At 39.7% G+C, this 17991-nt stretch overlaps 1 protein-coding gene across 1 annotated transcript in view; it reads left to right on the top strand.

Moving 5' to 3' along the window:
- Positions 1 to 17991, top strand: part of ZFAT (zinc finger and AT-hook domain containing) — a 123853-nt gene that overhangs the window by 22293 nt on the left and 83569 nt on the right. The window lies entirely within an intron of this gene.

Raw genomic sequence — 17991 nt, 5'->3', positions numbered from 1 at the left:
AATGACAAGTGGTGTTGAACTTCTTGTGCAGTTACTCATAAACCATTCGTTGCTTTATGAATTGTCTGTTCTAGCAGCTTCTATTGCTTGCCACTCTAAGGAAATATCATCGATGCTGTCAAATAATTAGCAGGAATCTTATCTGCTGTGTTGTTTTTTGTGGTGTTGTGCATTCTGAGTCTCCTTGTGAGTGAGTGGTGCTCTTAATTGTTGTAAGCTGGACACAACCCAAGGCCAGAGTAAAGGTTTAAAAAATATGACACAGTGTATTTTTGCTTTTCCCTCGTGCACAGCGTGTGCCCTTGTCTGTGCTGTAGTCAACTGGGTTTGTGCTGCCCTCACCATGGCACTGCAAAGATTTGTTTTCCATGGAAATAACAGCTTGAAAGTATTTGAAAGTATTTCTTCAGAATTAAGTCTTCGGTGATTCAGTTCCTGTTACAACAATCATGTCATCAAGAACAGCTTTCTGCAGAAAAGCTTCAGCACTTGCCACTTTTCTGCAGTGGGATCTGCACATGCTGTTGCCTGCATCTTGTCTGGGATTTCTTTCCTCCTTTGTTTCTCTCTAGTCTTCTATTTTAAAGGGAAGACTTATGTGAGTAACTGTGGCTAAGACAGAAAATATTCTTGCAATAATTTAGCTCTCCATTCTTTCCCCTCCCAAAATGTTATTTTCTTATTCCCTAACACTTAAATGAAAGGCTTTGGTACTACCACTTAAATTGAACAAGCCTAGGTATTATTTGTTCAGCTTCACTGTAGTGGTTCTGTAAAAGATGATTATGTCCAAAGATACAAATACTTTTAAAAAGTGAAATATTTTCTCTCAGAATTAAAAAATCCTAGAATTTCTTAGTCCTGGGAAAGCTGTACTAATAAACTGTAACCATTTTGTTTCTCTGTCTGGGTATTCTCTTTAGTACCATAGGAACACATGTGGTGATGAAAGGTCGTGAACTTATTTATTGATCTAATTCATTGCTAGCACCTCTACAAAGATTTGTTTTTAAAGCAACTTGCCACTTAGTTGCACAACCTCATTTGAAATCACATTTTGAATCTACAGAGCTTGATTTCTTAAAAAAAAAAAAAAGGTGCTGGTAGTTGTTTTCCAAACTTTCTTTGCTATAAATATTTAGCATTTCCTCCTTCTCTGTAGCATTTGGACTTAGAAGAAAGGAAGTGTTTTCTGTTTACAGCCTTCTCTGATCAAAGTAAATGTGTTAGCTTTAAATTAATCTAGTGGACATTTTGGTTAGTGCAATCTTAGCCATTCCACATGCCAGATAAGTGCTGCCTTTTTTTTTTTTTTTTTTTTTTTTTTAGTAAGCTTAGTTCATGTGCAGTTTGTCGGTCCAGTCTTTTGGAAGTGTACTTGTGCATACATTTATATTGTACTGGTGTCTAATGCATGTACTCAAACACAGCTGTCACATGTCAGCACATGAAAATAATTTGAAGTGGCTTGTAACAGCAGGAAATAAATAAATTTTAAAATTTATTGCATTTTTGTTTGTTTGAGGTTTTTTTGCAAGTGGTTGAAATGGAAGGACCTGCTTTTTTTATTCACAAAATACAGAGTACTGAACCATTTTAACATGTCTCAAACGTGGCTGTGGTTTGCAGATGAAGAAAGTGGGTGTCTTAGTGTTGTCCAAACACATATTTATGCCATGATTCCAGGTGAGCTTGAGGTACTGGGATTGCTGGGAAGGAAGGATGGGAATTTGGCATGATAGCTGTGCAGTTCTGTTGGTGGGGATGAGGAGTTGAAGCAACTGTTGCAGAATGAGGCAGCAGAGGGCCACAAACACAGCAGTGAATTTTGGGTACAGAAGAGGCAGATTTGAGACCTCAGCCTGGTGATCTACAAGGAAGTAGCCTCGTCTTGTTCCTGTGAAGCCTTTGACCTTTGCCTGTGTTAGAATGCCGTGGATCAGTTCCTGATGTTTTGCAGTGCACCATTTGTGAAGCAGAAGAAGATACCTGAGTGAAAACCAGGCTGGGAGTCCAGAGCCCATCAGTGCCACTGTGGATACACAGCTACTAATTTTGGGTGGCTGCCATGTGCTGTATGTGCAGGTGCAAGATCCTGCTACCTTTGGAGGAGGGAAGGTCATCTCTTGCTGGGCAAGTGGAGTATCTAAAGTCTGGTGTTTGGAGTCTGGATTAATTGCCTGTAGTGTTCCTCTGAGTGCTTTTTATAACCACTTAAGAGCAACACATCAAAGTCCTTGGTGACTTTAGACTGGCCTGGTGAAGCCCTGTCTTCCCGTGCTCTGAACTCACAGCTGTGCTCAGCAGAAATGCTTGAGCTCATGTTTTCCTTCATACAAAGAACAACTGTTAAAACATTTGGAGGGCTTCCCCCCCTCCTCTGTGCATGAAATAATCTGCATCTGTGATTTCTTTTCCCCAGTAAAGCTGCAAAACACCTGTTCAGAGAAGAGCTGGGAAAAGGCTGAGGCTTGGCCTCTTGACTGATCAGATTTATTGAAGTTTTCTTTTCCTGGACTGCTGGGGTCTTGTTTGTTTGAGATTGTTCACATTAAGTTAAACATACCTGTAAAATATAAGATGTTGAAGCTGAAGTTACAATGTTCTGCTCTCTTGCTGTTATAATGACTTGTAAATCTGTGTGGAGGAAATTAAGAATGAAAACAATTGAAATACAAGAAGTGCCTTGAAAAATTTCTAGAGGAGGAATGAGAATTAGTTTAGGAACATACAAATATGAAGATGTACAAATGTAACAACTGAAGCTGTAAAATTTAGCACACTAAGGAAACTTGAAATATTCTATATCACAAAGATTTATTTTTGCACAAAATTTGAGATGGGCGTCTTTGAGGATTCCCAGTTCGTACCACCCTGTTAATCTCCCATATATATTTTGCTGAGTTTCAGTTTTGAAAATGGTGTGAGATTTCTAGAAGGGGTCTGCTCTGAACATCAAGGGCTTTGGCAGGTAAGTGCAATAGAATTCTGATATACACAGGCTGTAGGAAGCTTCTTTTTTTCCCTCTTGTATCTCTGCAACATCAGGGATGGTACATGTGTACTATTGTGTTCTGATATTTAGAAGATTAAATGTTAAAATATGTATTTTGACTTAATAATGTTAGTAAAGACAGAAAATAAGAGTTGCATGTGCATTTTGAGTTGTGCAAATACATTGAAGTATGTCTGTGCAGATTCATTTCTTTGTATCTTGAAAACCAGTGCTGTATTTGTGTTGTTAAGCTAATTTTTAGTTCCTGTAAACATCCTACACTCAGCTATAACAAGTGGTGGGGCTGGGGGATGGATGTTTACTTCAACTGACTTGAAAAGGCAGCTTTCCTCAATGACCAAGTGACATATTGGCAAGCAGGGAATACTGTTTTTCGGCAGTATTCAAATAAATTTACTGTATTATAAACAGTAATTTCTGTGGAAGCAGTATGTATTTCTGGAAACTTCTTAATACTCAAATTATGACGTAAAGTATGCTGTATAAAGGCATACATATTTATTGTGAAGCAGCCTTTAACTGATGGGATCTGTATCTTTCTAATTGCAAATAAACTGTGACAATATATCTTTGCTTGAAAAGTGACTTCTGATACCCTGATGACAGAGATATAATCTAAAATCTTATATTGGATGTTCAGTTCGCAATTGCAGCAGTGATTTATTGCTTGTTATCTACTTGCTCATTGTCAAAGGCGGAATAGATTTATTGGGTACAGCAAAAGTAATCCCCAAACCAAGAGATCATTAAAGTAGTAAAATTACTAAGATTTAACCATTTCTGTTGCCTTTTATATCTTTAAACAAGAGAAATATCTTTGGCAGAAAAAATCTGGATAGGAAAAGAAGGAGAACAAACATCTCTTGTTTTCCTGGTAACTCTTCTTAGATGAATTCTTGTCTCTTGGAATCACATTCCTCCTGGTGATGGATATGTTGTTAAATGAAATAGGACTCCAGCATTTGGAGAATATTAAGTACCAAAAGGTAAAAAAAGAACTCAAATATTTTTATTCAAATGGAAGAATGAAGGACATGGAATTCATCATCACTGGGAAACATAACCTGGCTTCTTGAGAATTGCTTTTACAGTTTGGTATCCCTGTGAATATTTGAAAAGCTCAGACTCTGAGATGTTACATTTTTTTGCTTATAAGGCCAAATACATTATAAAAATTATCAGGAGGATTTTTCCTCATTTGAAGTCACACACATGAGCTCCTTTTTGCTCTAATTAAGAGTTTTGCCGTGCTTTTATTTTTGCTTATAAACTGAGGAGATCTTTTTAAATGTAGAAGTCCTTGTGGGCAGGTTCTGCAATATATATGGCACTGCAGGCAATTGCATGTAAGAAAGCACATCAAATTCTGTATCTGAAGATTATCCTGGTGTGTGAACACTGCAGTGCAGCCATGTACTTACTCTGTGTGCATGTCTGCACATACAAGCACGTTCTCTTAGGTTTTTGTTCAGTGCATCTGTTTAACTGTTACAAACACACTTCTCCAGTGGGGTGAACTAGGGAAGTATGAGGGATGTGAGTTCTCCTTATCAGGACAGATGATGTAATTAAAGCACCTCCAGAAAAGAATCTGTGTCTCTCTCTATTCTGTTCCACTCCCCAGAGTCAGGTGCCTCGTGGCATCTCTGGCTATCTTTGAGAGAACTTCAAGTTCTCAGGTCTCATGGCAAGAAGGGATCCTCAAATCAACATTTACTGCCAGCCAACCAAAAAGTGTAAGATTTATCTTTTCAGCCTGTGCCTCTGTGTGGAGCTAATTTTGTTGGTAGCATAGACAGTGAGTAGAGAACCTGAGCAGATCGGATGCGGAGCTATTTTTGGTGTTTCAGCAGGTGGGTTTTTTTTTTTTTAAATGCATTTCAGATCTAGAATTCATATTGCTGAAATTTAAGTATGACCAAACTAGATTCTTACTGTTGTTTTACTATAGAAAGAACAGTTGTGACCGCTTTCGATGTGGCACTTGAAAACTAACCAGGAGTAAAATGTAAAAGCTGGTAAAACCAAGTGAGCCTGTTGAAGCTTTAATTAATGTTTTTGAATAGTTGGGGTTTGCAAGAGACTGAGTTCTTAACCCCCAGGTTTGGGAGTTAAGTTTTGTTTAGCCATACCTTGGCTAAATGGGCAGTAAAATTAGGTTATAATGATATTCTATCAAGCAATTTCAAATAGTTTGGCTCTTCCTAAGGGAGAAAACACTCACTGAAGAGTGTCAGAGCCAGTATCATGAAATGAATTTTCTAAAGCTAACCAAACTTAACGGGGGGTTTCTGTTTTTTTTTTTTTTTTGGGGGGGGGTTTTTTAAGTGAGGATTTGACAGGAGAAGGACCGTTGTGCCTGTGTGCTCCCTTCCACGTGCTTGGCTGCACATGTGAGCATGGAGGAAGTGTAAGCTGCTAACTTAATTTCCTTCCTGTGAAAACCTTCATTTGAGAATTAGACTGATTTTGGTACTGTTCCTCCTCCCTGGGGTAATGTTTATCATCCTGGTTTGTACTAAAGTAAAACTAAACTTCTATTCTAGAATGTGTTCAAGGCTTCCAAGCATAAAATAACCCTGCAGAATTTGAAACTCTGTTTTAAATAGCATAGTTCACTCTTTTCTTCCATTCTGTTGGTGCTTTTTGAACGGATAAACAGTGATAATCCCATGGCGCCAGTGACGGCATAAAACAAAATGGGATAAATAGCTGGGACAAGGATAGATTGTGCATGATTTATAAGATTGTCTGGAAGTTTTTTATAGATACAACAGCAATGGTAATTCACATAACAGTCAAAAATTCAATTTCTGTTGAAAAACGCAGAGGAACAGTTAATATGTTGTTTTTTCATGGCAATTTTGGAAATACTCATTTACTCAGCTGTTTAATTCTTTCTGAGTTTGTCTTCTGCTAAAGATCCAAGTATTTCAATGAAAGTACATCGATACCCCCTTTACCTGCCTGTTGTGTTCACTAAGATTGTCCTTCCAGAGCTCAGCTCACTCCCTCTAAACCAGTTACAGCAGTTCTGACCAGCTTAATTCACATTTTATAGGGGTTCTATGTCCATGGTAAGGGCAGAGTTAAAACTACTTAAAACTTCAACATGGTTCTATGTTAGCTGAGTAAGAGTAGTGAGGGTCATACCTCTGATGCTGAAGTCTGTTCAGACAGTTCAGGAACACTCTGCATTCGTGTTTTCTCTGTTAGGGAACAGCAGATCCCTCACGTGTCCATCTTTGCAGGTGAGGAAAGCCTGGCCCATGGAACAGTGCATGGCCCTGTAAGCAGAACGAAGGAAATGCAGTTTATGTCAGTCAGTCATTTGTTGTCTGATAACATCGCTGTCTCAGCAGGGAAATCATTTCCTGTAAACAATATGGCTTTATCTGAAAAATCTGCCGTTTTAATAAAGTGAAAAATTATTTTTCCAAACTTCACACAAGCCTTATCTTTGTCTGACAGGAAGAAGGGAAGCAGCAGGGATGAAAGATGCTTTGTGAGCTGAGCTGTTTGCTTAAGGCTATGGAAAACATGCTGAAAACATATACATTAAGTGCATAGCCTAGTGCATTTTTTAATAAACATGTTTCCCCAAATATTAATAAATTAGTTGAATTGACTAACTACCATCTAGTGGAAAATGTGATCTATTGGCAATCTTTTTTTTTTTTTTTGGAGATGTTCACACCAGCAAATCTCTCTTCCAGTTAGTGTTGACAGTAAACAGGAACACTATAGCTGCTTGTGATTTCATGAAATATGATCTTCATGGAAGTGTTGTCCATCCTATTAACTGTCTGACATAGTTACTGTAAGCTGCCTCCTGCCTGGAATGGAAACACAATGTACACCCAGGATTTCCACTGTCACAGCCACTCTGGTCCTGCAGGCACAGTCACTTCTTGGATTCATCCCATGCCAAGGGATTTACTGGTCTGGCTCTGTCAGCTGGAGACACAAACTTCATACAGTCACCTTCAGAAAAGTGTTAATGAAATCTGGCTTCTGCTGTTAATCAAAGAAACTCCCGACCCCTTCCTGCATAGAATCTTAGAAAAAAAGCTGTGCTTATGGAATAGAGTCAGGAAAGCAAGAAGCAAACTGGATCTTATCAGAAGTTGGAATCTTTGGGGGATGAAGGGGGAAGGAAGATAATTTAATAGAGTTTTCAGGTCAGAGGCACTAGTGTGGGTATATTGGTTCTCTCTGTTCTGCATGAGTTCTGACAGTAATCTTACATCTCCTGCTAGTAAATGTATTTACATCTGTGTTTAGCTCTGGCTTCCTTTCATTAGAAAACTTAGTTCTGAAGTTGTGAGGAAACTCCTCATGTATATTCTTTATGCTATGAGTATATGCTTCTTGGTCAACTAAATTGATTGGCCTTCTGTAGGTTTTTGAAGCACAAATTTCCTGGATTTATATAATTTTTGCTCCTTTCTGAACCTTTTTGAGTTTTTGCTACTGCACTTAGAAGTTCCTATTTTTAATCAGTGAATTCAGGAAATGGAAACTTTGGCCATTTCACATGTTCAGTAGCAGACAATAAATATTTAAATAATCTTGGATGGTCTTTCATGGTAAAAGTAAAGTTTTGGATATAGCTTTTCTTTTTTAATAGTTAAAAAATCAATTTTATGTTGAACAATCAGAAATAATTTTCATACAGATCTTCATCTTAAAATTGTTTTTTTCTATTTATTTTGACTGCTTAAAGTACAGATTTAAGGTATTGTGCCATAAACACTGTATATGTAGCAGAGGTAAGAAAATTCAAGATCTAGTGAAGTTTTTCCTAGGGCTGTGCTGATAAGAATGTTTGCTTATTAATGCTCCAGCTGATGAGGCAGTATTTAGTATTGAGGGATGCACAATGAAGGCTGCAATTCCTTATTAAAACAGTCCCTTTGATGTAAATGCATTTTAATTAAACCTCTTCTTTGTTTGTGATAAATGCCTTTTTTTATTATACAAGCAGGCAAGTACATTCCATGCATTTGGGAACTGTTGCATAAAGATAGGAGGAGTTTAGTGCTTTTTGGTTTAGGGATAGAGAGCTCTCCTCCCATAAGTAATATGTAGGCTAAGACTTGAATCTGTCCAGTGTACAGGCTACATCTGTGCTGGTAAATTCACTTGCTCCAGGGAGTGATTCCTTCTCCTGGCTCTCTTTCCCACCACCACCCAAAAGGTTGTACCCACAGTGCCCAGAGCTGTCCCTCCTTGAGGCGCTGGATCTGCACCACAAAACATTTCCTTTGGGCCTGCTCCATCCTCTCTCATAAGAGAAATTCACAGTTGTGTTCTCTCCTCTCCTCTTTGGAAGTGTCTGATTCGAGGGAGCTGTGCTGTAGCTCATGGGAGCTGTTCTCAGGGTGGGGAGCTGAGGTGGGTGTTTCATGCCTGGGGGTGATGGAGGGGGTGTGTTCTGGTGACTGAGGGGGTAAAGGCAGCATTGTTTGAGTGATGTTAGGGGACTCTTGAGCAGGAGGAACCCACTTGGTGAGCTAGTAGAAGGTGTTCCTGGAGCAAAATGGTCTTAAAACTCAGGGATGACTGTTTTGTAAGGAATCAATTCTGTGTACTCCAAAAGGAAGCTCAGGGATGGATCCAATCAAAGAAGTTATTTAATGGCATGAACTTATTCATACAATTCCTGCTTTGCTCTAGTCTGTTTTTGCCCTTCTTCCACTAACTGTGCCATTCAGCCCCCCTGTCTGGCCACCAGTATATCCCAGTCAGGTATATCCATGGATGTGGTCATCATCGCACCTTGGTGGGAAGGACTGGTGTTGACACATAGCTGTTGCTGCTGCTCTCTGACACACTGTGGTGAGGACAGCACTTTCTGCAGGCACCACAGCCATGTTACAGTTCTCCTGGACTGCTGGTGGCTCTACTTTCCTCCAGGAGTAGAGTAAGGGGAGAATCTCTAGGGTATTAGGTGTATTTTGTGAGAGGTGACTGAGGCAGTTCATCCAGGGACCTGTGTGGGCTTGCAGATGGCGAAAGAAAAGTTGATTTTCCACATTTCCAAACTGATTGCTGGGGGAAGGAAGAAAGGAAGGAAGTGTGTGTCAGAGGGGATAAGAAGTGTTTGGGAGAGGCAGACAGGTTCAGACAGGAAGGGCTACAGACCTGCACTGCCAGGGTAGTAGGTTTTAGGTGGGCGGCGTTTGGCGTTTTTGTGGGGAAGGGGAGAGAAAGATGCAGTGATAATTCAAAGCCATTGATGGCACACTTGGGTTTTCCCTGATGGAAACAAGATCACTATCTGGGCTTCCCCAACAATAGGGATGCAAAGCTTCCCTTGCCTCTCAAGAGTCAGGGAAGGATGGACATGTGTATTGCTGAGTGACAAGGGGGCATGTGGAGGGTTGTGCTGGGACAGGCTTGGACCTTCACTGACAGCTCCAGTACTGGAGCTCCTGCAGACATGGCCTGCAGGCCTGGGAACCACAAGGCACATGAAGGTTCTCCTGGACCTTGGATGGATGTCCTCCAATATGTCCAGATAGGATATTGGGAAATCCTAGAGTACTGAACTTCTCTGAATTTTTGTTTGAGCTGCAGCATTTCTGCTAGAAAAAATGGGTAAGGTTGTAGCGAGTCAATAACTATGATGATCCCAGCAGAGGCAGAAAACTGGAATGCTTTATTGGACTCACAAGTTCATATTTAAAGAGTTTAGGATCTACATATTCAACAGGGGGTTGTAACTATTACAGTTATTACAAATGAGGCTTCAGGGGATGACATAAGGGAAACGTTAACAAATTTGGGGTCTTAACGCATACATCATAAGGAAAAACCCATTTTATCTTGGGGGAATTACATGGAGGAAAGAGGTATTCAGGTTTGCAGAATGCACAGGATCCAGGGAACACAAAGGGAGAGATAAAACACAATAAGTCTTCTGCACTGGGTTGATGAGATCAGGGCATGGTTTCTCCGGGCTTGGGCAGGACATTCCAAAACTGTGACATCAGTGGATCCTTGTCTGGACTCTAGGTGGAGGTTTTTCCCCAGTCTCTGTTAGCTCAAGGTTTTGTTTAAACCCAGCAGTTTTCTTTTTCTCATATCCAAATTTTGGAATCCAACATGAGGTCACACTAAACTAACAACTTGCAAAGGTTTAATCTCAGTGATAGCTCACATCTATTAATTAGATTTGATGGCTGTTTGTATTTCAGAGTAGAGCTGCTGATGTGGGAGAATATTATCTATCTATTGTGACTGAAGGCCAGATTCTGACTCCATCACTTTCCATATAACATCTGGATGACTTCACTGATTTCTAACATGTTTTCTTCTGGTTTTCATTAATATGAATGCGTTTATAATCAGGCTTCAATTATAGTTCGGAATATATCAGGAGATACTAAGTATGAGCAAATGTAAACAGTCATAAAGCACGTGGAGTGTCCCCAGTATGTACCTGGGTTTAATCATAAACAAGCTTTGCAAAATTGACAGCTGAGCTATAACAGGGACAAGTAATGTATTAGCAGTTTTCCTGTATGAACATGAAAACCAAACTCGTATACTTTTCTTGGATGTTTAAGTAGTGGTGTCTGTGTTACAAAAATAACCAAACCCAAGCTCTTGCCATGATGTACTAATGAAAGGAGACTGAGCAGATGGTTTTTAGGGACTGCACTTCACATATTATGCAACTGTGCTGTTCTTTCAGAGAAAGAGAAGTGAGGCAGAAAGAAGTCTGTCTAGCTCAACCTTTAATGCTTAATTTTTCACTCATTGTTAAAAGAAGCACAGCAAATGACCTGAAGAACGCTCCAAAAATAGAGAAAATATTCAGGTGTGCAAGCTACAAAACTTACTTTCTTTTACTCTCCAATTTGAGCAGTTATCTCATTAGAGCACTAGAGTTACAAATTAAACACACTCAACATGTTTTTATCAGGGAGGAAGGGAAAAGGAATAATAAATCATTCTTGGATGAGAAAACCCTTGTAGCATGGCCAAGAGAACAATCCCAGACAGAACACAGAATTGCTTGGGTTTGAGATATTACACAATGAAACCTGAAGATACAAGCTTAAACTGAAGGAGTAATAAAAAAGGAAATTCAAACAGCTTATACTATTTAAGGGGTTTAACTGGGGCCTCTGTCAGCCCTAGTAGATGGAGTGTAGAGAAGTGAAGTCACCTCTTACACAAACTGTGCGTAGACTCCAATTCAGTGTTGCCGTCATCACTTTTCAGTGGCTGGAGTATTCAAAAGATGAGCAATATTTGTGATTTTAGGAAAATTGTAAACTGGTAAATTTTCCTTAAAACAATATGTTGTGTAATCTCTATACTACCTCCAAAATTCCTCTGTAAGAGAGATGGGGTGTTTTGGTTAAACTATCCACAAACATTGTGCAGCAGTTTTTAATTTAAAATCATTCAGTTGCATATATTTGCATATATCTGATCTTTCTTGTAATTTTAAAACAGTTTTAATAATGAAGCAACAATTATTGAATAAACTTACGGTTGCCTTATCCACTGAGCTTGATGGAGAGAGGAAGGCATGACATGTTCTAGTTAAGCTTATTGGGGGGGAAAAAAAAGAACCATCAGTAAATAAAGTATGGCAGGCATTTTGTAGCACAAATAGAGTGTATGTGGGGAAAAAAAAAAGTGGGCAGTTGGGTTTGCATGTAGAACAGAAGAAGAAGAACAACAAATATATATATCTAAAATAGAATGGTAGAATCACAGAATGGTTTGGATTGGAAGGGACCTTAAAGATCATCTAGTCCAAGTCCCCTGCCATGAGCACCTTCTTCTAGACGCAGTTGCTATGCATATATATATATATATATATAATATATATACATATATATATATACACACACATATATGTGTATTATTTAATTCAAGGAACTACAATTATTTAGATAGGTAGTGGTGGTGGTTCTCACTTTCCTGGGAGGGAATTTAAGGTATGAAGTATTTAACAACATGCTAACCTTGCAGAAAATTGATGAAAATTAAGAATAATGCAGCAATCTGATGAAGTCAAACATATGATGCAATGTCTAATCAAATTAAAATCAAGGAAATCATGTAGGAACTGTCAGATTTCAATAATTTGGGCATATCATGGTTGTCAAATTCCTACTGCAGGGTTAATAAATCAAACCCAGCATGATTGCTGCTGTTTTTTCTCTGTGCTCCACTATCCTATAAATAGCTCACTGTTCCATGAGAGCTGTGGCAACTTCCTCAGCAGGAATATGATAACAAAGATGTCTATCTTCTACACCTCTCTTTGTGCCTTTTTCAGTACCACTTACTATTGTGGAGAATATACTATTTGTACTATGAATTTACCTTTCCTATTTGGTGAATATATATTTCCTCTTTCCCTGAATCACAGTAAAGGTGAAGACAATGAAATCAGGATGCTGTTTGGATATTGTGCTGCACTTTTTATACATCATCATAAATATAAATAATCTTCTATTTTGACAGGGCTACATTTTGAAAAGCTTCAGGCAAAGTTTGCTTTCTCACATGTGTTTCTATCTCAGTCCAGCTGCTCATTTTGTGGTCATTTTGTATTAGACTGAAGAAACAGCACATAATAACATTTCTTAACTTTCATTTCTTTAGTATAATTTCTTGTCTTGTAGGAACCTGTGTAAGAAAACAACCCCCAATCCAAAAGTACCTAAAAGAACAAGGAAAACCACCATTTAAATCTGCACAGTGTTCCAGCTGTGCTGCTGGAGACAGCTAGTCTGACATCACCTACCAAAGGAAAAACATGCTGTACAGTTGTAATAGGATTAAACAGTATAAACCTGCAAGCAGAAATGTGATTAATACAGGGTATTTCTGAGTCCTGCAGTGATTATATTGCCACACTGAGAAAACCAGAATCTGTTTATTAGAAGCATTTCCAGTATGTATATATTTTTCTGAAGTTATTTATAGTTGTTGCCTTTCTCTCTGGCCTGCAGGAGATAATTTTTAAATTAACTGTGCAGTGTAATCAGTATCAGTAGACTATACAATCCTGAGATGTCGAGAATTATGATAAGCCTCATACTAAGCTCTGGAGAGATTTGTAACTGTGTAGTTTGCACTGCCCCATTTTTATTAGCATTTTCATTATAAAGTTGTTACTGGAAGCATAAAGTTAATGTTCTGTAACAAGAAAACAGCAATTATGCAGACCTAAACACAGAACTCCACATTAAACATGGCAGATAAAAATAACAAGCAGATACAGTTACTGAAGACAGACACTGTGGAAAAAAACCAATGTAGCATTTACAGTAAAGCAATGACAACGTTTCTCTCTTAAGCATAAAGCTAGTTGCAAAACAACTTCCTACAGTTGCTGAGCATTCATCTCCTTTGCATTTTCAAGTAGAACTTACAGAAGTGCAGACCATCAGCTCGAGTTGTTTTCCCTTTGAAATCAATCAGAAAATAAAACTGTGATAAAAAAATATGTACTAACTAACTTAAAAAAATTCCCTTAAATCTGTGTAGCTTTTGAGAATACTCTCCTCTCTGTCCTCCCCCAGAATCTATCTTAAATGGACGCTGTTGATTACCTCCACAGATGTAAATATGGCTCAAGTTTTCCCTTAGTGGAAAAACAGTTTACAAAACCCAGGAAGAACTACTTAATTACTTAACAAAGTTTAGTCTTTGCTCTCACTAAACAATGGTGCTTTTATTTTAAAAATAATGAAGCACATCCATGGGGCCGGATGGGATCCACCCAAGGGTAGTGAGGGAAGGGAGGAAGAACTCTCGGAGCCACTCTCCATCACTTATCAGCAATCCTGGCCAGCTGGGGAGGTCCCAGCTGATTGGAGATCAGCAAATGGAACATCCATCTGCAGGAAGGGCTGGAAGGAGGATCCCAGGGAACTACAGGCCTGCCAGCCTAGCCATGGTTCCAGGGAAAGTCATGGAGCAAATCATCTTCAGTGTCCCCACTGACCAGAACAACCGGGTGATCAGGCCCAGCCAGCATGGCTTTAGGAAAGGCAGGTCGTGCTTTACAACCCTGATCTCTTTCTGTGACCGGGTGACACCTTAGTGATGAGGGATAGGCTGTGGATATTGTCTACCTGGACTTCAGCAAAGCCTTTGACACCTTTTCCCACAGCATTCTGGAAAAGCTACAGCCCATGACTTGGACAGGTGCATTGTTGTCTGGGTTAAGAACTGGCTGGATGGCCAAGGCCTGAGAGTGGTGGTGAATGGTTGCAAATGGTGCCACATCCAGGTGGCAGAGAGTCACAAGTGGGGTTTCCCAGGTCTCAGCGTTGGGTCCAGTCCTGTTTGATATCTTTACTGATGATCTGGATGAGGGGATCGAGTCCACCCTCAGTAAGTTTGCAGATGACACCAAATGGGGAGGGAGTGTGGGTCTGCTGGAGGGTAGGAAGGCTCTGCAGAGGGATCTGGACAGGTTGGATCGATGGATGGAGAGCAATTGTGTTCAACAAGACTAAGTGCCAGGTCCTCCATTTGAGTCACAAGAACCCCGTGCAGCACTCCAGGCTGGGGGCAGAGTGGCTGGAGAGTGGCCTGGCAGCAAAGGACCTGGGGGTGCTGATCAACAGCGACTGAACATGAGCCAGTTTGTGCCCAGGTGGGCAAGAAGGCCAATGGCACTTGGGCTGTACCAGCAATACTGTGGCCAGCAGGACCAGGGCAGTGACTGTCTCCCTGTACTCAAGGGAGGCACTGGTGAGGCCACACCTCAAATCCTGTGTTCAGTTCTGGGCCCCTCACTACAAGAAAGACATTGAGGTGCTGGAGTGTGTCCAGGGAAGGGCAACAGAGCTGGGGAAGGGTCTGGAGCACAAGTGTGATGAGGAGTGGCTGAGGGAGCTGAGGCTGTTTAGCCTGGAGAAAAGGAGGCTGAGAAGGGACCTTCTTACTCTCCACAACTGCCTGAAAGGAGGTTGTAGTCAGATGGGGGTTCGTCTCTTCTCCCAGGCAACAAGTGACAGGACAAGAGGAAGTGGCCTCAGGTTGTGCAAGGGAAGGTTTCGATTCGATGTTGCTGGACATCCACAGAAAGGATTGTCAAGCACTGGAACAGGCTGCCCAGGGAAGTGGTGCAATCACCACCCTGGAGGTATTGAAAAGATGTGTGGATGTGGCACCTGGGGACATGGCTCAGTGGTGACTTGGCAGTGCTCAGTTAATGGCTGGACTTGTTGATCTTAAGGGTCTTTTCCAACCTAAACAATTCTAGGATTCTATGAGATGTTACTGATAACAAATATTGATGCAACTCCATTCCCACTCTCTTGTCTGGTCAGTTGTTTCAGTGCAGTTGTCAGTTGTTTCAGTGCAGCTGGTTGAGAGAACGAATCCAGGTGACAAATAATTATTTTTAAACAATTTTTGTGTCTAGATTGTTTTGTTAATTGAATATAGAGCACATGGCTTCACAGAGTTTAACAGATGCAATTAAAGAGCAGTTACTGGCCAGGAGAACTGAACAGCTCAGGGAAAAAGAGTGGGCAGAGCACTAAATGGTTTTGTCACAAGGGGACTGTCACCCTGCACTGCTTAAGTTAAGCCTAGAATGAAGTGTCCATACCTTGCATGGCCAGACTAAAGCTCTGGCTAAAATTCTGTAATGCCTGTAATGATATTATGTCCTCAGAATGACCCCACGGGATGTCTAGAAATACTGCAGTGACACGTGGGGAATTTGAAATACTAACATTTATGGTATGGTATTACTTAGAATTTTTTTTTTTTAAATATTTGTATTTTTGGTTCCAAGCATTCAGTTTTGAGGACAAGGGAACTTTTGCTCTAGTGATTAAAACAAAATTAAAAAAAAATCTGGAAGTTTTTATTTTTAAATCTCAGTGGTAATGAAGACATCTCAGAGTGGCACCATGCATAAGGGGTTTCATGAGGTAAATACTCTAATTAGGATTAAAAAAACAATTTGGTTTGGAACAATAATTCTATTAAAGATCAGTTATGCTAAATTTTTTTAAAGACATGAAATGATAACTTATCAATGTTTTATTCTTTAGCCAGCACCCAATAAAGTCCTTCTTATCCCTAAAGAAAAGAATCATAGTTCCTGATGTGTTAATCAAAAGGGGGAAAGCTGTATAAAAATAGTGCTGTTTGTAAGACTTCCTGAATTATATGAGTTAGATCCCACCTGCCTCATCTGCAATGCCCTTGGTCATGAAATCCTCACATGAGTTTGTAAAGTGATTTTACTTGTCTTAGGAATGTACCTTCCATGGGTGTCTATAACTCCTTTTTGGTCAAATAGCTCTTCTAAAAAGTATGAAACCAGAAAACACCACTGAGTTCAGAGAGAATTTTATATTTCCCAAAAAATTGTTCACAAGCAATTGCAGGGAACTTACATGCAGAAAGGTGTATGTGTAGTGTGTAATTAATAAAGAACTCAGGTCTTTTGGGTTGGTCTCTTCAATTCTACAGCAAGTGCACATAAAGGTAAAGTTCTTTTTTTTTACAATATTTCTTACAATATTCAGTTTGTAATATCCACGAGTTCTGCTCTTCTGCTAGAATGCTTTATGCTCTCTACTTCATGAAATGCTAAAGGATTTTTGTCTTAAAATATCGGTATTATAATAAAAATCAGTCAGGTTGGAAATTCAAGCACTAGAAGCTCATTAAGGGTCTAAATCAAGACTGTTGGCATATGTCTGCTTTTATCCTCTTGCTGATATTTTTTGTTGCAGATCCTCAGGTCATGATCACATAATTTACTGTTTTCTGTCAGAGGACAACTGCTTCATTTAGGCAATTATTGTGCCTCCCCTCTACAGAGCTTTGCATCCTCCCTGTGGCTCAGTTCATTTTGTTCTGGGTGCTTATGGGGCATTTATATTGATTTGCTGCTTCAACAGAAATGGCTTTATTTTCTCAAAATGCTTGTGGGGGAAAAAAAGGGAAAGTAAAACACTGAAGTTTAGGGTAAAAAGTTTCCCTAACTGGATCTATTCAAGGTAAGACATCTAGGATAAGGGGTTTTAAAAGCAATTGTCACATTTAAGCACAGATGCTAAAATTTTCAGCTATAGAAATGCACGATGTTTTTCAAAGCACATTGCAAATGCCATGGTGAGCAACCAGAAAAGGAGGAAGACACGAATAGAGAATGTTGTTTCTATATCATAAATGAACTCTGTGAGAAAAACCTGTTCCTTACTTCCCTTCATAATACCTCATGTTTACTTCTCAATATTTTCCAGCTTCTGTAACAAATGAGGCAGAGTCTTGCTGTGTAGCCCTCATTCATATCTAGGTCAGGTACGTCAGCAATGCTGAATGAGTCAGAGATCCTCCTCAAATGCAGTATATGACTGTGTGATGTTAAAGATTCCCAGAAATAGCTTATGCAAAACCAAATGGAAATGGAAGCTGTACAAAGCAGTACTAATTCTAACTTTTGATTGATTTTACTGCCTTAATTCTGTGGGACTTCTCTTCTGGATCAGCCAAGCAAAGTGCACTCTGGTTTCACACTTGGGAATACACTTTTTCAGTGAAGTGATTTTCTAATTTGTGAACAAAGCCAAACCACATAACTGGGAAAAGGTGTAGTCAGCATCTGCTGTGCCCTCAATAAGGGCATCCACACTCCCTTCCTGGATTCCAGCTCCACAAGCAGACTGAAGCCCTGTGCAACACTGAACTTGCTCTATATGTGAACTTTGCATTCTCTGGCACTTTGTAGACTTTTTTACTACCATTATTATTATGTAAGAGTTGGTTCTGGAGAAATCAACTGATACTGGCCAGACACGGAGTCTACAACAAGGAGCTACTCAATGGGCTGGAGAGAGGGAACTGGTGGCTGTATTTGATGAGCACTTGTGTGTGCAGGAGCTTATCGGCAAGTGGCTGGACAGACGTTGGGGTGAGAAAGTGCAGAAAACACCTGGAAAGAGCACTTAAGAAAAACAGGA

The sequence above is a fragment of the Manacus candei genome, unplaced genomic scaffold (assembly GCF_025592945.1).
Source record: "Manacus candei isolate 608988 ecotype Guabito, Panama unplaced genomic scaffold, ASM2559294v1 h1tg000013l, whole genome shotgun sequence".
Taxonomy (NCBI): Eukaryota; Metazoa; Chordata; class Aves; order Passeriformes; family Pipridae; genus Manacus; species Manacus candei.
This window is presented reverse-complemented; position numbering and strand designations above follow the sequence as displayed.